Source organism: Pholcus phalangioides, unplaced genomic scaffold (assembly GCF_987345545.1).
Source record: "Pholcus phalangioides strain wild (caught in Gottingen) unplaced genomic scaffold, Ppha-v1.0 ptg000022l_1, whole genome shotgun sequence".
Classification (NCBI taxonomy): Eukaryota; Metazoa; Arthropoda; class Arachnida; order Araneae; family Pholcidae; genus Pholcus; species Pholcus phalangioides.
The window spans coordinates 28,864,127-28,888,367 of record NW_028301615.1 but is presented as its reverse complement, the minus strand read 5'-3'; the positions used below and the strand labels follow the sequence as shown (position 1 = coordinate 28,888,367).

Here is a 24,241-nt window from a genome sequence, read left to right as displayed (position 1 = left end):
TTTGAGTAATGCGGGCCACACTTCATTGGTTTGAAAACGTGTCGCGGGCCACATAAGTAATCTGGAATTGTTTGTGCCGTTTGCAAGTCCGTAATTCGGCTGGAGCAACCATGGCATTGTCCCTGGACCCTGAGCCGAATTGGGGGGGGGGGGGGGGGAACCACAAAAGTTTACATTTGTTTTGAAATAGTAAGCCGTTCAAGAGGGGGGGGGGGGTGCCTAAGGAAAAGTCTGCCCTTGACAGTTGCTGCCCGAGCTTACCTGCCGTCCGGGTGCGGGGCTGTGCCGTCTTAAGGCATGGGCCCGCCCGGGGCCTCACAAAAATGCGATCGGGTTGAAGTTTTCGAGGATTTGCGTGGCCTCATAAAAATCCAGGGGCCCATGATGCTCTTAGGACGTCCCTGGTGCGGTGCCTCATGTGCGCCCCTAGATGATATGTAGCGAGATTATTTTTACTGAGAAATTTTTTCAAAGGTGTTTCTGGACGGTTGGCCCCCCCTCGATAGGAGGCTCTAGGTTAGAGAGCGATGTAGGCTTGTGTAATGCTTTCAATGACTTTTTCGCGTCGGTTTTTAATGGAGATAATGATATTCGATATACGGGTGTTGCATGGGGTAATAAAACCCTGAACGATATTCAAGTAGAAGACGTGGAGGTCCTAAATCTTCTAAGAAATGTATGTGCAAGCAAAGCACCAGGACCAGATGATATCTATCCGAGGGTCCTCAGGGAACGTGCTAATGAATTGTTGGGTCCAGTCGCACAGATATACAGGAGTAGTGTTGCTGAGGGTATCGTCCCGAGAGATTGGAAACTGGCTAACGTTGTTCCGATATTTAAGTAGGGTAGTAGAGAAGTGGTGTCTAATTATCGTCCAGTGAGTTTGACGAGTTCCCTCTCGAAAATTTCGGAAATTATCATCAAAAGGCAGTTTGTGAAGTGGATAGACGAGAATAATGTATTGTCGGATAATCAGCATGGGTTCAGGAAGAGGGAAGCCATGTGTAACTAACCCCCTTTGCTTCTATGATCACGTGACTAAGGCTTTGGGTAAGAGCAAAAATGTAGACGTTGTTTACCTTGATTTCCAGAAGGCATTCGATCGGGTCCAACATGGTAAACTCTTGAAGCGTTTACACGAGATTGGAATTGGATAGAATCGTGGTTAAGAGATAGATCGCAACGAGTTATGGTGGACGGGGAATTCTCTGGTTGGACAGACGTCACAAGTGGAGTTCCTCAAGGAAGTGTCCTTGGCCCCATACTTTTTTCACTTTTTATCTATAAACTCGATCAGGGTATCGATGGGATTACTAGCAAATTCGCAGATGATGTGAAGCTAATGGGGGTAATCGGGAATCAAAGCGATAAGGAATCGCTCCAGACCAGTCTAAACAGGATTGCAGCATGGGCAAATGAATGGAGCATTACGTTTAGCGTTGATAAGTGCATGGTCGCTCATTTTGGTTCGAACACCCAACGGTTCTGTTACGAGTTGAATGGTGTCACTATCCCGGATGCAACTAGGGTCACCGATTTGGGAATTCTCATTGACGAGCGGCTTAGGTTTTCTGAACATTGTTCAGCGGTGGTCAAAAAAACGAATAGAATGCTTGGTCTCATTTTCAAAAAAGTATCTTCGCGTTCTCCTAAAGTCATTCTTCCGCTTTTTCGAGGCTTAGTTCGTCCTGGACTAGAGTATGCTGTAAGGTTTTGGAAAACATAGACTTGGTTGAAGGGGTGCAGAGAAGAACTACGCGTGTCCTTATTGGCACACGGGGCTTGAGTTATGAAGAAAGACTTCATTTTTTGAATATGTTTACATTGGATGAACGCAGGTGTCGATGAGATATGATCGAAGTGTTCAAAATTTTCAATGGGATGGATAGGATGGACCATGAACTTTTAGTACACCGCCAATTGACTGCTTTTACAAGGGGACACCAGTATCGATTGGTGAGGGACAATGCAAGGTTATGGTGTCGCAGGGAATTTTTCTCCAATAGGGTTGTTAATAAATGGAATAGCTTACCCCCGGAGGTAGTAAATTGTAACACAATTGACACGTTTAAAAAGAAATACGATAAACATGTTGGGATAAATCGAGAAGCTATCCATTCTTAGAATAAGACTTCCATAAGTATTCTTTATGGGCATTGTATAATATTTTATCATGTGTATATATTGTTTATAATTTGTGTTAATTGCATTTTTAATGGGGTTGCTGTATTTTTGAAATATATGCCAACCATATTTTTATGGGCATCTTTTTCTCGGCCACCTCGTTGGGCATTTTGCCTGTTGTGGCGTTGTATTTGTATTTGGTACTCCATGGACCGGACAAGTTGAGAAGCCGAATTTTTTCCTTTGCTTTCATTTGACTATTGTGGAACAAATTCTGGCTGAGGGCATGGGGCCTCCATCCTAGAGGAGGACCACTAATCTGAGATCTTTTGCGGGCCAAGAGAGATTCCACCACGGGTGCCCCGCACCCCTTGCACCCTCACTTAAGTCGCCACTGGCCCTTGGGCCCCGAGAAGACACACTTCGACCCTGGTGGCGGGTCACTATAGTGATCTTTAAATGAACCGCGAGCCACTTGAGTAATTTGGAACTGTTCGGCGGGTCACTTAAGTGCTCTGGAACTGTGCTGTTGTAATCTGTAAATATGCCGCGAATCACTTCAATGATCTGAGTATGTACCGCAAGACACTTGGGTAATCTGGAACTGTGCCGCGGGTCACCTAAATGATCAGGAAATGAGCAGCGGGTCGCTTAATTGCTCTGAAACTGTGCCGCGATCATCTGTAAATATGCCGCAGGCCACTTGAATGATCTGAGAACGAACGTACGGATGGACACTTGAGTAATCTGGAATTTTGCCGCGTGTCGCTTAAATGCTCTGGAACTGTGCTGCGTTTCACTTAACTGTGCCGCGATGATCAATAAATATGGCATGGATCACTTAAATGACCTGGGAGTGCATGCCGAGAGACACTTAATTGATCGGAGGAATGTGCCGCGAGACACTTAATTGATCGAGAGGAATGTGCCGCGGGACATTTAATTGATGTGGAACAGCATCTCAGGTCACTTAAGCGATCTGGGAATGTGTTACTCAGTTTATCCTTAAAAAATCAGGTTTTCGGTCACGGGCCACATCAGATTACTCCTAGGACCACATTTGGCTCACGGGCCATGAATTTATTTATATCCTTATCAACCCCACATCGATTGAATCATCAAGATTGCTTCCCGATTGGAACAACCTCAATTTCTTTTGCATTCTCATACGGTGGTCTTTATTTAACATACAGGGGTTGGACAAAATAATGTGAACACTTTTTCCAAAAAGCAACACTCGAGGGAACCTGTCGTATACGCCCGCCCTCTAGTGTGGACGAATTCCACTTAGTGGGCGATAATGTGCACACATTAGTCTAGTCGTAGCAGCGATAGCGTTCGGATGCGATGTATATTGGGGCGTTAAAACTTCGTTATGGCTGACCTCACAGATTTCGAAAGAGGCATGATTGTTGGAGCCTGTCTTGCCGGGGCCACAGTAATGAAAACGGCCGCCCTTGTTGGTGTCGGGAGAAGTACTTTGTCGATGGCCTATTGCCTATTCCAAATACAGCCTATTGCAAACAGGGAAAGACATCATCTGCCAAGCATAAGAGTGGCCGAAAGTCGAAGATGGCTGATAGACCCAGAAGGGTTTTGAAGCGGCTTCATGGGCGGAGATACGGGGGGGGGGGGCAAAAAGGGAGTGGGCAGATCTAATATATATGTTGTGTAGGAATTAACATCATCATCATCGTGCCCCCCCCCAGCAATAATGACATTGTCCCCCCAGACTTCCGAGTCTATTCCGCCTATGAGCGGCTTGTGTGTGGCCAGAAAGCACGAAGCAACAGCGTCCCAGATAACATCTGAGATGAACACACATCTACAGTAAGGTGTATCGACAAAAACTATCCGCCGTGAACTGCATGCAGCAAACATACAAGTTAGAAAGACTATTCCAAAAAGACTATTCCAAAATCATTGGTGACACCGTGCAATGCCTTGAAACGATGAACATAAAAATTGGACACAACAACAATGGGAGAATGTCATCTGGTCAGACGAATCGTCGTTCACATTATTCCAGATTAACGGACGTGTTTACGTTTGGAGAACGCCAGCACAAGCTTATGATGTTGACTGTCTCCTTTCTATTGTTAAGCATGGAGGGGGATCAGTGATGTTGTGGGGCACGATGTCTCACCGTGGTCTCGGCTCACTTGTTGTCCTGGATGGGTGGGCTAATGCAGCTGTTTATGCCACTATTCTGGCCGACCATCTTCATCCAATGGTGCAATATTTGTTCCCTGATTCTCGACCTGTGTTCCAAGATGTAATTCGCCCGTTCACACCGCTGGAATTGTCGGAGACTGGCTTGTTGAACACGAACTGCAACAAATCGTGTGGCCCGCTCAGTTCCCTAATCTTAATATATTTGAACCTTTGTGGGGTATTTTGGAGGCCAAACTGCGCAGTAGGTTTCCACTTCCAAAGACAAGTTCTGAATTAGTGACCTTTTTGCAGGAGGAGTGGTTACGTATCTCCCGTGACTGTGGTGTATGACTTGTATTTGTCCATCCCACGACGGACACAAGCTGTAATTAATGCAAAAGGAGGACCAACAGCCTATTAATAAAGATTTTGTCTCATTTCACAGGTGTCCATATTATTTTGTCCAACCCCTGTATGTCTGAATTATTCAAGAATGTGATCTTCTAATAGTTCTCACAATTAAAAAAAAAAGTATTGAGATAATTTAATTTGACATTTTCATCGCAGATTTATTGACATACATCTTTTGTTCAGATTTGACGAGTTTTTATCGGTAAACTCTACCAGGGTATAGACGGGACTGTTAGCAAATTCGCAGATGACGTGAAGGTAATTAGGGTATCCAAGTCGGGAATCCAAGCGATAGGGGAGAGACTCCAGATGAACTTGAATATGATTGCAGCTTGGGCGAATGAATGAATCATGAGCTGTTTATAGTGTCGATAAGCGAATGGTCGCTCATTTTGGTTCGAACAACGCACGTTTCACTTATGATTTGAGTGATTATTCCGGATGAAACTAGGATCGCACGCGATCTGGGTGTTCTTATTGATGAGCGGCTTAGGTTTTCTGAACATTGTTCAGCGGTGGTCAAAAAATCGAATGCAATGCTCGGTTTCAATCTTAAAAAGGTCATTCTTCCGCTTCTCCGACGAGTAGTCTGCCCTGTGCAATGGAATACGCCGTAAGAGCTCTTGTTGACACACAATGCTTGAGCTATAAAGAAAGACTTGATTTCTTGAATATGTTTAAATTTGAGGAACGCGGGTGCCGGGGGGATACGAACGAAGTGTTTAGAATTTTCAACGGGATGGATAGGATGAACCATGAATTATTAATACACCGTCAATCGACAAGGGGACACGAATGCCGCTTAGAAAGAGACAACTCCAGGTTGTGGTGTGGCAGGGAGTTTCCCCCCTCTAATAGGGTTGTGAATAAATGGAATAGCTTATCCCCGGAAGAGGGGGGCGGTGGTACTACTACTTAACCGTACATGCACCTCGTAGTGTGTGTGTGTGGCTTTAACGTATTTATGTTGTCGGATTGCGCTTGTTTCGTGTTCATGCTGCTATCTGCCTTCCATTTTCTGAAGTAAAGATGTAAACGCTTGAATTTTCATGTTATGCCAGTATCATGTCGTAGGTCTGTCTGCTTTCTGCGGAGAGACTTTTTCAAATGGAAGACCAGCTCGCATTCACGCCTCGAAGCTGAGAAACTGCAGAAAACCAACTTTCAGTGCTATCAACGGGATTCGAACCTGGATCCTCAGGATGAGAGTCCAGTACGATGCTTTCCTCTCTAGGGGTACTAAATTCCAACGCAACTGACACATTTAAAAAAGAGGTACGATAAACATGGGGACAAATCAAGAGAAGCTATCCATACTTAGAATTACGACAACCATAATCTTTTTATGTGGGCAGTGTGTTATATTTATTTACAATAACCCCAGAAGGCATGAAATGCACTTATACTGGAAGAAAAAAAAAAATAATAATAATAGTCAGTACGGGAAGCACTTCGCATACGGAGTCAGGTCGAAATCCCCAATAGTGGAAGCAAATCTTGCGTAGGAGGCACATACAAGTTCTGATGGAAGACTGTTCCATATTCTTGCCACACGGCATCTATATCCGTGGAAAAAGCAATCCCTTCTAGCAGTTGGTATTCTTATTTGGAAGCGATGCCTACGTAGGTTAACTCGCCTGTCTATGATCTCAAAGAAAGGCTCTCTCGATGGTAGATAAACAATTTGGTGGACTAGTTTGTAGCACATCTTCAGATCTGCAGCGATTCTACGCCATTCCAGTGAGTGTAAACCCAGAAATTGAAGTCTCTGGCAATAAGATAGACCGCTCATGCCAGGTATTCGTTTAGTAAACTACCTCTGTGGCTTTTCGAGGAGCTGTATGTCCTTGATTTTGTAAAGGCTCCATACTTGCGAACAGAACTCCAGAGTCTGGCGAACGTACACACAGAAAGCATATGACAACGTATGCGCATCACACTTACGGTATGCCGTACGTAACATATATGAAATTCTATTAGCTTTGCAGACTATGCCACGATAATGATCAGTGAAATCCAGAATGCGGCTCATTACAATACCTAAATCCATGCATGTATCCAATTGCTGTAATGTTTCATTACCTAGTTGGTAATATTCAGGATCGGTGCGTCTACCTAAATGCATTGATCCACTTTTTGATGATGAAATAGGTAGCTTATACTGACAACTCCACTGGAAAAGTTGTTGGCATGCAATTCTTAGGCCCCTAGTGTTTTCCACTGGAGAGAATAACTTCACGTCATCAGCGAATTGCAATAGAGAGATGGGTGACACAGCCTGAGTAATATCGTAAGTGTACAAAGTAAATAAGATCGGGCCTAACACCGATCCCTGGACAACTCCGCTTGGCATCTGACATTCTCTAGACATCACGCTGGCTACGCGAACCTGATGAACTCTGTCTGACAGCAGTTCTTGAATTATCCTCACAACTTTATCCGGAACCCCCATGCAAGCTAGCTTCCTCAATAGTAGCAATCTGTCTACTTTATCAAATGCCTTTTGGAAATCGACGTAAATTACATCAATCTCTTGTCCAGAGTCTATAGCACTCTCCCATATATCATGACAAATCAACTGCTGCACTGGTAAGGAGCGGCCAGGAATGAAGCCAAACTGAACTGAGGGGATTAAGCCCATATCGTCGGCAAATGGAAGTAACTGATTGATGATGCATCTCTCGAAAATTTTGCAGGATGTATCGGTTAACGATATCCGGCGATAATTATTCGGATCTGCCCTGGAACCTTTATTCTTATAAATTGGACTAATAACTGCAGATTTCCAAGAGCATGGGATAGACCCGTAGTCATAGAAGGATGTGAAGATGGAGCTAAGCAGAGAAGATATCGGGTCTGAAAGATGTTTGTAGAAACAACTGGGTATTCCGTCAGGACCCGGAGATGATCGACCAGGAAGAGAAGCGATAATGGCTTTTATCGTCTGACTGCTGAACATGTCACAAAAGAAGGTATGATCATTCATAAGGCCTTGATAACGATGGTCGTAACCGGAACAACTGAAATTATATGAACCAGAAAATATGTCCGCAAAAACGTTTGCTTTCTCATAATCTTCCGTTATCGTGGTGCCATTCACAGTTAGCGTTGGTATATTATTAATTGGTTGGTATATATTATTAATTATTAGTTTTTCCTTTACGTATTAATTTCGACATTCATATTTGTTACGGGCATCTTTTTTTTCAGCCAAAACCTCGTTGGGCATTTTGCCTGATGCGGCCTTTGTGTATTTTCACGTGGAAAGATCATTTTGTTTATGACCGGCTGAATCATCTGGAGAAACTGGAGAAACCGCGAGACACCCAGGCTCTGTCGCAAGAAGCAACGTAAGCACTTCGCCCCCCCCCGGAGGGGGGGAAACAGGGCATCTCCGGTAAAAATCATCTGCTACATTTCAAGTATCCTCGACTAATTTGAAATTTTCCAGGCAAAAATTCCAGATAGTCTCGCCCATGTTTCCTTTTTTGTAGCCCCTGGTATTTGCTGCAGATGCTATTGACCTTGCAGATGCAAGATGGCTGGCACGCCTACGCAATGGAATCGCTGGTTGTTGTTTGTTATGTCATTAACTCCTGATATATTACTCACATCTCTGACACCATATAAACTTTGAGGAGAGATGAAAAACAATTATTAATGCCATATGGAGCTGTCATTATGTAGAGTACGTACTAACACGGATCGCTCTCTCTCTCGGGGTGTCCGCACTCCTTGTAATAGAAACAAAAAATATATATACAGTGTGTCCCAAATTGTTTGCGCAACGGATATCTCTGCAACCGTTGACTTTAGAAACATACACTTTTAATTACAAAAAGTTTATAAATGGCGTGCAGTTACTTAAAATTTGTTTGAGGGGTCGTATACATAAAAAAAATCGACTTTATACAGTCCCAGTGTACTGAAAAACCTAATTAGAAAGTTCTTGACCTGTTTTTCCTGATGATATTAAAAAAAACACGTTTCTAAGTGCAATTCGCTGAATTAGTTTATTGCAAACATCAGAGAAAAATTGGAAAATAACAGTACAATGAGGGAATGGGAGCACTGGTTGTGTGTGAGAACCGCTGCTCTCTAAGTCATTCTTATGCTCATTCCACGTGCTTGCGAACTCTCTACGTCACTCTCTGACATAGTCCATTGCTTTCTCGGCAGAGGTGGATTTATTGAAGGTTGTACAAATTTTGCCACCCTTCTCCCATTCTACAAATTTTCTTGGCCACTCTTCCACAAATTTGCTGCCCCCCCCTGAGCTCTAGCCCACTAATACCCCCCCCCCCGTAAATACGCCACTGTTCAGAAACATAATTAGCTTGTGAAGTAGTGCTACCGCACTATGCAGAGAAAGGCTATAGGTGTGTTTTGCCAGCGGCATCCAGAGGCGGATTAATGGTTTGGCCGCCCTTCTCCTATTCTAGTCGAATTTTCTAGACCACTCATCCCTCGTATTTGCCATCCTGAGGTATAACCCACTTAGCAAACCCCCCACCGTTGTTTTTAAGTCACTCTTTTGGTCATTCACATGCTTGCACATTTTTTTCGTCACTCTTTACGTCAATCACTAACCTTGTCTTTTGTTCTCTTGCTCACTTTTTTTGGTCATTCACATGCTTGCAAACTGTTTAGATCACTGACATTCTTACCAACTCTCTAGGTCACTCTTTTGTTCTTTCACTGACGTGGTCCCTTGCTCTCCAGGTCACTCACACGCTTGCAAATTCGTTAAGTTACTATTCTACTAATTTACCGACATGGTCCCTCACACGCTTGAAAACCCTGTACGTCACGTTTTAGGTCGCTCACTAAACTGGTTCCTTGCTCTTCGAGTCACTCTTTTGGTCAATCGCATGCTTGCACACGCTCTTGATCACACTTTTGATTACTCACATCCTTGCAAACTCTGTTGGTCACTCTTTAGGTAGCTCACTGACCTGGTCCCTCCCTCTCTAGATCACTCTTTTGGTCATTCCATGAGAATAGCACACTGTTTGATCACGCACTTCGATTAATCAATGGCATGGTCCCTTGCTCTCTAGGTCACTCACGTGCTGGCAAAACTCTCTAGCTCACTCTTTTGGTCACTCACTCACTCACCTGGTCCTTGCTGTCTCTAGGTCATTCATTGACCTAGTTCCTTGATCTCTTGGGCACTATTTTGGTCACACACTGACCTTGTTCTTTGCTCTCTGGAGGACACTCTTTCGGTCACTGACCGATCTTGTCCCTTCTTCTCTAGGTCACTCGTTTGGTCACTCACTGACCATTTCCCTTGCTCCCTAGGTCGCTTGTTTGATTACTCACTGACGTAGTACCTCTCTGTCTACGCAGAGACAGCCTGTGGGCTGTATGAATTTTGCAATCCCCCCCCCCTACTCCAGTCGGAATCATCCGCCCTGGGCTATATATACACTGAAGAGCCAAAAAAACTGGTACACCTACCTAATATCGTGTAGGGCCCCCGCGAGCCCGCAAAAGTGCCGCAACACGACGTGGCATGGACTCGACTAATGTCTGAAGTAGTGCTGGAGGTAATTGACACCAGGAATCCTGCAGGGCTGTCCATAAATCCGTAGGAGTAAGAGGGGGTGGAGATCTCTTCTGAACAACACGTTGCAAGGCATCCCAGATATGTTCAATAATGCTCATGTCTGGGGATTTTGGTGCCAGCGGAAGTGTCTAAAGTCAGAAGAGTGTTCCTGGAGTTACTTTGTACCAATTCTGGACGTGTGGGGTGTCGCATTGTCCTGCTGAAATTGTGAAGTCCGTCGGAATGCACAATGGACATGAATGGGTGCAGGTGATCAGACAGGATGCTTACGTACCTGTCACCTGTCAGAGTCGTATCTAGACGTATCAGGGGTCCTATATCACGCCAACTGCACACGCCTCATACTATCACAGAGCCTCCACCAGCTTGAACAGTCCCCTGTTGACATGTAGGGGCCATGGATTCATGAGGTTGTCTCCATACCGGTACACGTCCATCAGCTCGAATCAATTGGAACCGAGACTCATCAGACCAGGCAACGTATTTCCAGTCCTCAACAGTCCAATGTCGGTGTTGTCGGGCCCAGGCGAGGCGTAAAGCTTTGTTTCGTGCAGTCATCAAGGGTACACGAGTGGACCTTCGGCTCCGAAAGCCCATATCGATGATGTTTCGTTGAATGGTTCGCACGCTGACACTTGTTGATGGCCCAGCATTGAAATCTGCAGCAATTTGCGGAAGGGTTGCACGTCTGTCACGTTTAATGATTCTCGTCAGTCGTCCCGTTCCTGCATGATCTTTTCCCGGCCGCAGCGATGTCGTAGATTTGATTTTTTACCGGATTCCCGATATTCACGGTACACTCGTGAAATGGTCATACGTGAAAATCCAAATTTCATCGCTACCTCGGAGATGCTATGTCCCATCTCTCGTGCGCCGACTATAACACCACGTTCAAACTCACTTAAATCTCCATAACCTGCAATTGTAGCAGCAGTAACCGATCTAACAACTATGCCAGGCACTTGTTGTGTTATATAGGCGTTGCCGACCGCAGCGCCGTACTCTGGTTGGTTCGATATCTCTTTATTTGCATACGCATGCCTGTACCAGTTTTCTTGGCTCTTCAGTTCATATAGCCCTCTCAGCTCCGCTGTAAATACGCTCCCAGTGACACGTATAGCTAGATGACGATCTCTTGCTATATACTGCTCTGGTTCTATTCATTAGAACTGCTCGAGTAAAGAGGTATCGGCATCGCCAGTTTCGTTTATGTCAGCGTTTCTCAGTTTTTGCAAACCTCAGGGCAATTGAAATGTCTATAGCAGTTCCACAGACCACTCACAGCAATGGTTCTTTTAACTGATCGCTATTGCAAGAAAGCTGGGAGTAAATGATAACAAAATCAGGGGACTCGTTATTCAGTCGACAGTAAAACTCTCCTAAAACAAATCACGCGTGCCATCTATGATCAACATTTTTTTTTTTTTCAAAAGACACGTCAATCAATCAATTTCAAAGTAAAGGACATCCTTTAAGACACAAGTCGCAATTATTATATATCATCATTATTATTATTTTCTTATTTTCCGAATTCACTTTCGATGCTATTTTTAGAACAAGAAAAAAACCCCACATTACCCCCGTGATATGGCGACATTATTATCTCTTTCTTTCGCTCTATGGAGAACGGGTTCGACCCAGTTCCGAACCTACTATCCTGAATGGTATTTAGTACTCTCTCACAAAAAAGGAACTACTCTCTCTCCATCACCATAGAACTCTGGCTAGTATTTATTTAGGTCGCCATTATTTATAGTAGGGAAAAAGAGAAATAGGCCCTTTTACTTCTAATCCTAGTTTGTTAAAACAATTTCATTTTCAATACTTTATTCGGTTATTAGTAATTACATTGGTTAATAGCCCGTATGACCCCGTATTTCCCTTTACAGCCCTTAAATAAGTGCTTTTACTCATTATTATTATTATGGTAATGAGTGATGGCCACATAACATTAACTGATTGGTCATGTGATTATAAGTTCTTTTTAGACACGGATTTTTGAGGAAATGGTTATATCTGGGGGAAGGGGGCCCTGGACGGCATTTGACCCTTGCTATTGGTTTTTGTTCTATATCAGTAGTTTTCAACCTAAGCCATACGGCCCACGTGTGGCCCTGGGATGTTTCAAAACCGGGGGAGGCATGGATGAAAATCAGATGGAAGGGGGAGTAAAGGGCATGGAAAATGATGAAGGGGGCCACAAAGTGCTTTATTTCTTAATGAGTGAAATATTACGGAAAAAATTCAACTAATTTCACAGAATCCACCAAAGCTGTCCAGAACCAGTGTAAGCATGACCCGGGGGCTAACGCGATGAGATATGGTACTATGATTTTTGAATGTAAGTATATGAATATATACGTAAGCTGTTGCTTCGATCTAAATAAGAGCCCGAGAACATCATTTATCCCGGGGATCCATGATGTTGAGACAGCCATGCATAAAACGCAAGAAAAACACAAAGGAAAAAAATAAATTCATTGAACTCTAACCCAGGGTAGGCACGGACCCAGGGTGATGCATCGGGAGGTTCGATTTATTGTGTAGGTTCGTTGTATTTTCGTCCAGTATTTCCCCCCCCCCCCATATCTGTTTTTCCTATATAATTCGGCTCTTGGGGGGGGGGGGGTGATCACTCACCTTCTGGATTCGGGCCCTGGCCCAGGGTTTCAGAGATAGATCTTATTTATAAAATTTTTGTTCATTATAAATTTATTTTTGATTAAATGCAATTCGATAAGTAGAAAGGGTCTCGCTCTTGGATGAGGGCAGGGACCCTTTATAAGACGGGAGGGGTGGGGGCGGCACGAGAAGAGAGTATAGTCCAAAGGGGGCTGTGGGTTGAAGAAGGTTGAAAAACACTCTGGTCTGTATCACGTTAGGGGCCGTTCAAGTATTACGTAAGCAAATTTTTAGCCATTTTTGATCCCCCTCCTCCCCTTGTCAGCAAAAGTCAGCAAAACGCTGACCCCTTCCCCCCCCCCCTGTCAGCAAAATTTCGTCATCAGTTCTGCCCCTCTGAATCCAACTCATATTTTCATAAAGGGTGGTTGATGACGTAAGCATTATCCAAACCTCCCTCCCCCTTGTCATCAAAAGTCAGCAAATCGGATACCCCCCCCCCCCATCGATGATGACGTAATGCTTGAACGGCCCCTTATGGGATGGGGGTCATTTGTGACAGTGTTTCTTAAACAATGGTGCATGGGCAGACTTGGTAACTTATATCTGACCAAATGAAAACACTTCAATGGTCGTAATTGATATAAAAGTCCGTGTTCTTCAACCTTTCCACTTACTGCGGACCGTTGGGAAATGTAGAAATAATTTACGGACCGACAGAAAATGAATAATTAGAAAAAATAATTTGCGGACCGGTGCAAATAGTTTTGCAAACAATTTCGCCTACTGGTAGAAATGAAAAATAATTTGTGTGGGCAGGAGGATAAAAAATGTTTAGTAATTTGCAAACCTGCAAAAAATAAATAATTAAGAAAAATGATTTGCGGACAGGCAAAAAAATAAATAAGGACAATAATTTGCAGACCGGTGAAAACAGTTAAACAATTTCACGGACCAGCAGAAATGAGAGAAATAGTTTACGGACAGGCAAAAAAAACAAACCATGTTGAATAATTTGCAGACATATTGGAGAAATAAATAAAAATAATAATTTTCAGAGACCGGCAAAGTATAAATAAAATGGAAGTATAATTTGCGAACCAGCAAAAAATAAATAAATAGTAAAAATAATTAGCGGACCTGCAAAAGATAAATAAAACGGAGGAATAATTTTTGTGGACCGGCAAATGATGTATAAATAGGAAAAAAATAATAATTTGCAGGCCGGCAAAAGATAAATGAATAAGATGAATAATTTGCAGACTGGTAGCAAAACTGGAAATAGTAACAAATTTAGAGGTGTGACAGCATTTTATTTATTAAATCTGGAATTAAGAAGCGTCTACATGAAATGGGCGAAATTTCCTGCGGAATATATTACTGGAGGGAGTATGACGTCAGCGGTCTCAGCCTTGGCAGTGCTGAGAACGGTGTCCCCCCAACATCTTTCGTCGGAAGACCACGTGACTCGGTGCGAACAAACACGATCCCCATAGAGATGAATGTTAAAATTGCCGATTTTAGCATAGAAATGCGGAAATTTTGTCGAGTTTTCCGTCACATCAATAATTTTAAAAATTGTATTGAATTTTTGATTTTCGAATTATTGAGTTCGCTTAGAAATACGAAGCCCAGAAAATTAAATATAAAATAATGAGCCAGACCCACTTTTGAGGTGGATATCCATGCAATAACGTTAATTTCAGCTTTTTATTTACATCTTCTCAAGCACGAAAATGAAAATTAATGTCTCCGTATTGCCTTATATTATCCAATTGCATCAATCCATATAGTTTAGGGTGTTTTGAAATTAATTATGGGACCATATAAATTACATCGAAGAAATTCCGCAGCTTTAATCAAACATTTTTTGAAGCAAAAACAGGAAGATCGATTCATTTCTATGTTTCTTTCATTTAGATTTGTTCCTTCCATGAGTCATTCCTTTCATGTGGCATTCCTTTCATGAGAGTAATTAAAGATAATTCCAGAATTAATGAAAGAGATACTTTCAGCATTACGAAATTGATAATTTCGAAATTAATGAAGTGATAATTCCAGAATTATTGAAAGATAGTTCCAAAAATTAATGAAAGTGATAATTCCAGCATTAATGAAAGATAAATCCAAAATTAATGAAAGAGCTAATTTCAGTTCCAAAATAAATGAAAGTGATAATTCTAGAATTAATGAAAGTGATTATTCCAGAATTAATGAAAGTGATAATTCCAAAATTAATGAAAGTGATAATTCCAAAGTTAATGAAAGATAATTCCGAAATTAATGAAAGATAATTCCGAAATTAATGAAGGATAATTCCGAAATTAATGAAAGATAATTCCAAAATTAATGAAAGTGATAATTTCAGTTCCAAAGTTAATGAAAGAGATAATTTCAGCTCCAAAATAAATGAAAGTGATAATTTCAGCTCCAAAATAAATGAAAGTGATAATTCTAGCATTAATGAAAGATGATTCCAGAATAAATGAAAGAATAATTATAGTTTTAATGAAACAGATAGTTTCAGTTCCAAAATAAATGAAAGCGATAATTTGAGCATTAATAATGAAATAAATAATTCTAGAAAAAAGGGATAATTCCAAAATTAATAAAAGAAAAATTATAGAATTAATGGAAGAGATAATTCCGAAATCTATGAAAGAAGTAATTTCAGCATTAATGAAGTGATAATTCCATAATTCATGAAAGTGGTAATTCCAGAATTAAAGTAAAAGAATTCCCCAAAATTAATGAAAGAATTGATGAAAGAATTGATGAAAGAATTAATTCCAGCGTTAATTAAAAAGTGATAATTCCAAAATTAATGAGATATATTTCCAAAATTAATGAGATATAATTCCAAAATTAATGAGATATAATTCCAAAATTAATGAGATATAATTCCAAAATTAATGAAAGATAATTTCGGAATTATTGATAGTTCCAAAAATTAATGAAAGATAATTTCGGAATTATTGATAGTTCCAAAAATTAATGAAAGTGATAATTCCAGCATTAATGAAAGATAATTCAAAATTAATGAAAGATAATTCCAAAATTAATGAAAGTGATAATTCGATAATTAATGAAAGCGATAATTTCAGCTCCAAAATAAATGAAAGTGATAATTTCAGCTCCAAAATAAATGAAAGTGATAATTTCAGCATTAATAATGAAATAAATAACTCCAGAAAAAAGGGATAATTCCAAAATTAATAAAAGAAAAAATTATAGAATTAATACAAATACAAATACAAATACAAAAACAACGCCACAACAGGCAAAATGCCCAACGAGGTGGCTGATAAAAAGATGCCCATAAAAATATGGTTGTCATATGTTTCAAAAATACAGCAACCCAATTAAAAATGCAATTAACACAAATTACAAACAATATATACACATGATAAAATATTATACAATGCCCATAAAGAATGAAGAGATAATTCCGAAATCGATGAAAGAAGTAATTTCAGCATTAATGAAGTGATAGTTCCATAATTCATGAAAGTGGTAATTCCAGAATTAAAGTAAAAGAATTCCCCAAAATTAATGAAAGAATTGATGAAAGAATTAATTCCAGCGTTAATTAAAAAGTGATAATTCCAAAATTAATGAAAGATAATTCCGGAATTAATGAGATATAATTTCATAATCAATGAAAGAAATAATTTCAGCATTAATGAAAGAAATAATTTCAGCATTAATGAAAGAAACAAATCCAGAATTGATTAAAGCAATTACTCCAGAAGTAATGAAAGAAATAATAATTAAAAGAAATAATTCCAGAATTAATTTCAAAACACCCTAAACAATATGGATTGATGCAATTGGATAATATAAGACAATACGGAGACATTAATTTTCTTTTTCGTGCTTGAGAAGATATAAATAAAAAGCTGAAATTAATGTTATTGCATGGATATCCACTTCAAAAGTGGGTCTGGCTAATTATTTTATATTTAATTTTCTAGGCTTCGTATCTCTAAGCGAACTCAATATTTTAAAAATCAAAAATTCAATTCAATTTTTAAAATTATTGATGCGGCGGAAAACTCGACAAAATTTCCGCATTTCTATGCTAAAATCGGCAATTTTAACATTGATCTCTATGGGGATCGTATTTGTTTGCACCGAGTCACGTGGCTTCCTCGCATTACATGTCTACGACGTCGTAATATAAGCTCGATGGTTCTATGTTAAGAGAAAGAAAGGAAAGTTCCACATACGCGATTCATTGCATCTTTCCGGCGCGTAAATAATCACGTAATTAAATAATTTTTAGGGGTTCGCTTTTCAGCTGCATCAACTAAAGTAATTTGACCAAACAAAACACGAACTCGGATCCTGGTGACTAAAAGTGGTCAATTTCTTACACAGGAACATATCTGTTGATGATATCGCGTACCACTAAAGGAAGGTAACTGTGGTTTTTCAAGATTGGTTACACCAGGGGTGGCCAACTTCTTCCTGTTCCCGGGCATACATAATGGTGTCAGCTATGGCGTCGCGGACCGCATCAATGGTGCAACTTCGTTGTATAAGCCGCTCCATTATTAATTGAATTAATGTAGTTGGTTATTAAATTAATTTCGTCACTAGAAATAAGAAGTTCGTAAGCCGTTTGTTAATCAAGAAATCTACTGTTGGAAGTTGGAACCGATAGTTAAAATAATGATCACAAATTTTATTTTTTCCGCGGTACTTTTACCTTGTCGCGGGCCGCACAAAATCACTTCACGGGCCAGTTGTTGGCCACCCCTGAGTTACACTAAAAAAAAAACAATAATACTGAAAAATAGATCGATTTCCGAATTTTCAGTAGAAAATAATGGAAAACTGGAAAAATATGAAGACCACATACACTCAGCCAACTCAATGGACCTTTTGCCTGTTGTGGCGTTGTATTTGTATAAAAAGCAGCTGAAAGATCTGTAATTGCTTATGTCTGTAATATCTGTAATTTGCTTGCTTGTCTAAGTTTTAATCGAGATTGTATTGGCAAACTGCTCTACCTGCATTTAATGTGTGCTGTTTTTTTCCCCAAACTTTCCTCCGTTTTTGGAATATATCACCGACTATTGTGCTCAAACACACGGGCAAAACACAAAAAAAAATAAATTTTGGGATCAGGAGAGACAGGGCAACAACTTTCTAATTGGGTTTTTGGGCACAGGGTGTCCATATAGAAATTTTTTTTTTTTTTAATTTTAATAACTATACAACACTCCTTGCATCATAAATGGCGTGTTTGAGGACAACACGTTATTTGGATACTTTTCCTAATTGGAAGTATGCCTCTAGATTCTACGGTTCGCCAGAAAAATGCCATGCGTCCTGTTCCCTATGCACCCCGTATATCATTTATTCAAAATTTTCCCCCTCATGAATTTTCCGTATAAGCTTTGAAATAGTTTCCCCTCCCGGGATCCCGCACCTAAAATGTAACCGGGAATCTGAACTCATTTCCCAGGATCCCGGAAGAAGAGCAACGTTGAACGCGATCACGTTTCTTTGATGAATTAGACATGTCTAAGAAATTTTTATCACTAAAAGCACGCATTTTAGAAGCTGCAAATAATAAGTTCTGAATAAAATTAATCGTATTAAAGATAAATGATTAAATTAATCGATTACACACACACACATACACAGTATATTCGACCCTTAAAGCGACATTAACGAAATATTTCTCGCCTGTTATTTTAGCACTGGCAACCCCAGATATTTTGTAAAGTTAATTTTTCAATTGAAGACTTTTCCCTCATGTCCGGAATATTCACCGAATGAAAAATTCATCGCCGGGAAAATTCACCGCCCAAAAATTCACCGAATGAAAAATTCATCGCTGGGAAAATTCGCCGAATGGGAAATTCATCGCCGGGAAAATTCACCGTCTAACAATTCACCGAATAGAAAATTCATCACTGGAAAAATTCACTGAAAGCAGTTCGACACGAGTGAATGAATGATCGAGTGAGCAAGTGAACGAGTGAGTGAATGAGCGAAAATGAGCTCCAGTCATTAGAGCTAGCTCGCTCACTCACTGGGCAGTCAATCACTAGGTAGCGCATTCTATCATTCACTCACTGAGTCCCTCTGTCACTCACTAGGTCACTCATTATATCACTCACTCACTCACTAGGCCACTCATTATATCACTCACTTACTAGGCCACTTACTCCCCGAGTAACTCACTGGCTCACCAGGTCACTCACAATGTCGCTCAGTGTCACTCGATCACTCTCCCAGTAGGCCGGCCACTCATTTGATCTCTACGTCACTTATTTACTCCTTAGGTCACTCACTTACTCACTAGGTCATACACTCTATTGTAAACAAACTCACTAGGTTGCTCACTCTGTTATACACTCAATCACCTGATCACTCACCCATTCACTAACTAGGTCACTCATTCTATCACTGACTCACCAGATCGCTCACTCTGTCTCACGCACTCAATCATCAGGCCATTCACTTACTGACTAGGCCACTCACTCTGTCACACACTCAATCTCTAGGTCACTCATTCTGTAACTAGATCTGTAAGTCTACCACTGGCTCACACTCAATGACGATCACTCTCACTAGGTCACTCACTCTATCTCTAAGTCGCTCACTCTATCTCTAAGTCGCTCACTCTATCACTAGCTCACTCACCACTCTTACACTCATTCACTAACTACTGTATTATTTACTGACTCACTCCACACACACACACGCACACACACACACGGTCACTCCTCGCTCACTGACTCGTATCGAACTGTTCTTGGTGAATTGTTAGTTGGTGAATTTTCCTAGCGGTGAATTATTGGTCGGTAAATTTTCTTGGCAAATGAATTTTCCGTAAATCCTTTTCCCTACACCCCGCACCTCCTGAAGATAGGAAGGAAGCCTACCTCTCATTAAAAAGATATGCCATTTTACAGGGAGTTTAATTATTTCTGTTGTGTGTCGCTTACAGCAGGCATCTTCATCTCGTTGCTTGCGAGCACCACACGGTACTGCTCCCTCAAATACCCAAAGTGCTCGATGCTCGTGTTCGATCTCGCGACTACTTGATCAACGTTCCAATTAAACAACTGGTACAAATTGTATTCAAGGATCGAAATTCATCCTGATTTCATGCATTCGTATGCCAAACTTGCCGTAAGGGGAGAGGTCTCTTTTTTTGATGATGGGTACAGACAGTGCTCGCGACTGGAAAAGGTTGAAGACCTCTGGCTTAATTAGGGTTAATTAGTCCACACCATTGACAGGTTGCTGTAAGTGCAGAACGTAAACCCTTTTTGCAACTGCAAATCTCTTTGTTTTTTTTTTGAAAAATAACAAGTACCTATAGCTCAAATTGTTTGAAATGTTTATATACAAATGAGGAGCTTATTTTCAAAAGGGAACAACATTTCCACTTTTTCCCGTAATGCGCTTTTTAACGGTTTATGGATCTATGGGATAAGCTCTGCTAGATTATGAAACCGGGATTATATTCAAACGGGAACATTTTTTGTAAAACTTACAATGTAAAGTAAGTCGCTTCTATCAAAAACGAACATACAAGTATTATATATCCACCTTTTTTCATCTACAGTACTTCGGTATTTTTGATCTCTGAATAACGGATATCCATGGGACCGAAAATTTTGTTCGCTAACGAGGAGTGCCCGTTAATAGTTTGTAAGATACATTGAGTCCCGTCGATATAATTCAGAATTGTGTCCGTTAGTGGAGGTGTTCCCTGACGGTAGTATCCGTTATGGGAGGTTCCACTGTCCGTTATGATGATCGTGTTTCTTATGCTAATGAGAGAAGGCACAGTAAGCGTACCTTCCTCGGCTAGTTAAAACCTTCTGGAATCAATAGGTGACGTAAAGATTTACCAATTTTTCAGACTTTACCAGCTCAAATTTTAATCAAAACATTATATTACCACGAATTTCCTTTACATTTCCAAAATTCAAATGTGAATTTCTCTCTTGAGTTTTGATCAAGAAACATTATATAAACAGTATTCAAATATTCTACCATTGCTACATACTGCTACCTACTACATACTTTTACAGTTACCTACTGGGCTGTTTTCCAAATTTCTACAGAAATTTTTCAAAACATTACGTTATTTCCATTAAATATTGTAGAATAGTTCACGGTGCAATGATTCTTCCAATTAATGAAAATATTATAGTGTAATAGTTTAATTCTAATAATTTATTATATTGGAATCAAGAAAACACACCCATTTCTAAAAACATATTTTACCCTTAAAGAACCATTGGAAATCCACGGTAAACATTCACACCCCCCCTCCCCACCCTCTTTTCGGACACATTAACTTGTTTTAGAGACGCACAGAAGAGAACAAATTATTTTTACAAGTCACACACAATGTATTGCATTAATTATTAAATTTTTTAACAAATTAACAAATACATAATGATGGTATTAATTAATATAACTTTATACAATATTAACACTTTTATATTATTAAATTAAAATTTACTTAATTGAACTAAAATAAATTTATTTAAACTGCTCATCGATTTTTACGATAACCGATTGGAGCACTTTAATTACCGCTTTCCCGGGATTGATTGATTTAATTTACCGGGTTTCCAGTTTTTTGAATCGCGTATTTGTAAAAAGTAGGTACTAGTTTCACACACAATAACTTACGTTATTAAAATTGCATGTACTTCAAAAATGAAGTCCGGTATAATTAGTGATGGTTATAACGAGAATCTCGCTATAGCGAGTAATTTTTGATTGATTGTCAAATATCTAATGGTAAAGATAAAAGAAATATTCGGTTGAAAAAATTACGAAACCTTCGCTGTAACATCAAACAATATTCTCCAAAAAAAATCCGGTTTCTGTTTCTCTCTCTTCAATAATCGCACTAAAAGCATGAAGTGATTATTAGTGATTATAATCACTTGTCAAACATGCTCCTCAGAAACACTCATACTCCTATGAGTTACTTCTAGCAAAGGTTGGACCCAGAAAAGTCACATTTTTTTATCCCCCTTCTTTTCATATCTCTTTAGGCTTTCCCGCTATACACACAGAATACATGATGATTTTATTCGACTTTTCTCTCCCAGTGATTAAGGGACCACGGTCACTGCCAGTGCTTATTTGAAAAAAAAATTAATGATTAGCGGGAAAATGTTAACTAGGCCATAAGGCCAAGAATTTGAGAAGTCATACAATAAGTGAGGATTTTGATTGTCCGGTTAGTCCTTTAAATGGTTTTGAGAACACGAAATTCTATGAAAGAAACGTGTTAGAGAATACACTGCTGCGACACTAGAAATAAATTTCACGACTGCAGTCTCGTGATTGTGAAGTTTTATTATAACGTACTTTAACTGCACAACAGTCGACGCTCGTTATTACGACCATGTGTTGTTGCGACCGCTGCGTTGTAACAACCGTTACGATAAGTGCTTTCCTATTTATCTATGCTATTTTTTATCCAACAGAGCGACCTACAAAGTCCATTCAACATAAGGCAACGTCTTAACTCAGTTCTGCTCTGCCCCCCCCCCCACCATATTGCAAAAAAAATTACAGACTACATATTATAACAAAATAAATTACTTTTTTTTTTCATTCCGTTCCAATTCTAAAAAATTAATATTTTTGAAATTAATTTTCCTTAATTCTCTCGAAAATCTTTTTCTTTTTTTTTCAATTGTTCGTTACAACGATCTCCCAATGTTCCGTCCGTTTTGCGTGGAACGAAGTTGGTCGTTATAATGAACGTCGACTATATTTTGAGATCTGCAATAGGAATCCCACTTTTACGAACGAGTTTTCCTATGTACAGCTGATGCCTACAAAAAAAAAACGAAGTTTCACTAATAACTATAAAAAATTCAGGACTCCGAAAAGTGGCGAAAATCAAGAATTTAATAATCAATATCTAAGCGAATTTTGATCTGATTATTACGAAATATTTTCTTTTTCTGCACCGTATTATAGAAACAGAAACAAATTTTACAGATTGCCAGCTTTTTTCGATAGAAGACCGTATATTCTTCCTAATAATAACCATTCTTATACAGTGAAATCTGTACAAAACGGAACGTCAATAGACTGAAATAATATTCCGTTTCAGAGAGTTTTCCATTTTTTATAAAGACGCAAATAAAAGCACTAATCATTGAACAGACTATATTTCGATTCCGTTTAAGACAGGTTTCCGTCTTAGACGAGTTTCACTGTATTAAGCAGTTCAACCATCGAAGCGAAATTATTTCGCTGATAATTTTTTCATTTAAATCTTAAAATGGGAATTTATATTCGTTTCTGACATTTACGGTGAAACACTCAGCGTACAGACAGTCACAACAGGATTCAATCACTAATAATAATAACAGAAACGTCTCTTTAAATAGAAATCATTCAATTGAAAGCGTAACTTTCGGAGATCCGACGCTCAAATCACGCAAAGTGAAAATTCTCTCAGGATTAGACAATATCCAAGGTTAAGTGAGCAAGGAACGGGGTCAATATTATTCAAGAGTCCACCAATCTCCTCCCCCCTAATAAAACACGGACGTCTAGTCCAGAAGCTCATTATTATACGAACCAATTTAGAATCGACACTCCGGTCGAGCTGTTTTACCATTTCATTTACACCTTCAAGAATAGAAACAAATAAGAAGCCCGATATTTTTTCCATGCTCATAAAACCCCACGAACCTGAACCAAAAAACAATCACCCCCAACATTTTTTTTTTATGATGCGATTGACTTTGAGCACATGCACAGCATCACCGTGACCTTAATATTATGTACATGTATCGTCTCATAGCTCTGAAGATTCTTCTCTCTCTTTCTTGATAGAAACCGATGGTATAAGTTATGGTGACAGCAAGTGGTAACTTGGGCAAAATAAAATGAAAAAAAAAAACTAGGGCGACTTTTTTTTTTCTCTCTTTTAAGGTAAAAAAGGGGCACGCACACACATTTTTATGTGCTGTAAGGTAAGAAAATATAGGGAAAAAAAGTGAAACGGGTTACCTATTTTTAGATTATGTGTCTCTTCTATCTCTCGAAGAGTAAGAGAGAAAAACCGCAAGGCCCCGAATTTTCCCTCATAACAAGTGACCTACAGGAGTAAAAAAAAAAAAAATGGTGGATCTTCACATACGCATAGATCTGAAAGTCGTCCTATAATCCACACACCCTTGATCGAAATCGAGAATTTTTTTGGTTTTTGCTTTCAGTGTCAAACAAGTGTGAGGGCCCCCCTAAACGAATGTCCAGTTTACAATACTGTTTTTCCTTTCGTGCGTGCTCGGAAGGAGTCCCTTTGCCTCGACCCCTCGTTTGAGAAACAAGAAGAATCGT

At 39.8% G+C, this 24,241-nt stretch overlaps 1 protein-coding gene across 1 annotated transcript in view; it reads left to right on the top strand.

Annotated features, from left to right (window-relative positions):
* LOC149070146 (uncharacterized) overlaps nt 1–24,241 on the top strand; it is a 302,008-nt gene that overhangs the window by 34,593 nt on the left and 243,174 nt on the right. The gene's annotated exons all lie outside the window — the stretch shown is intronic.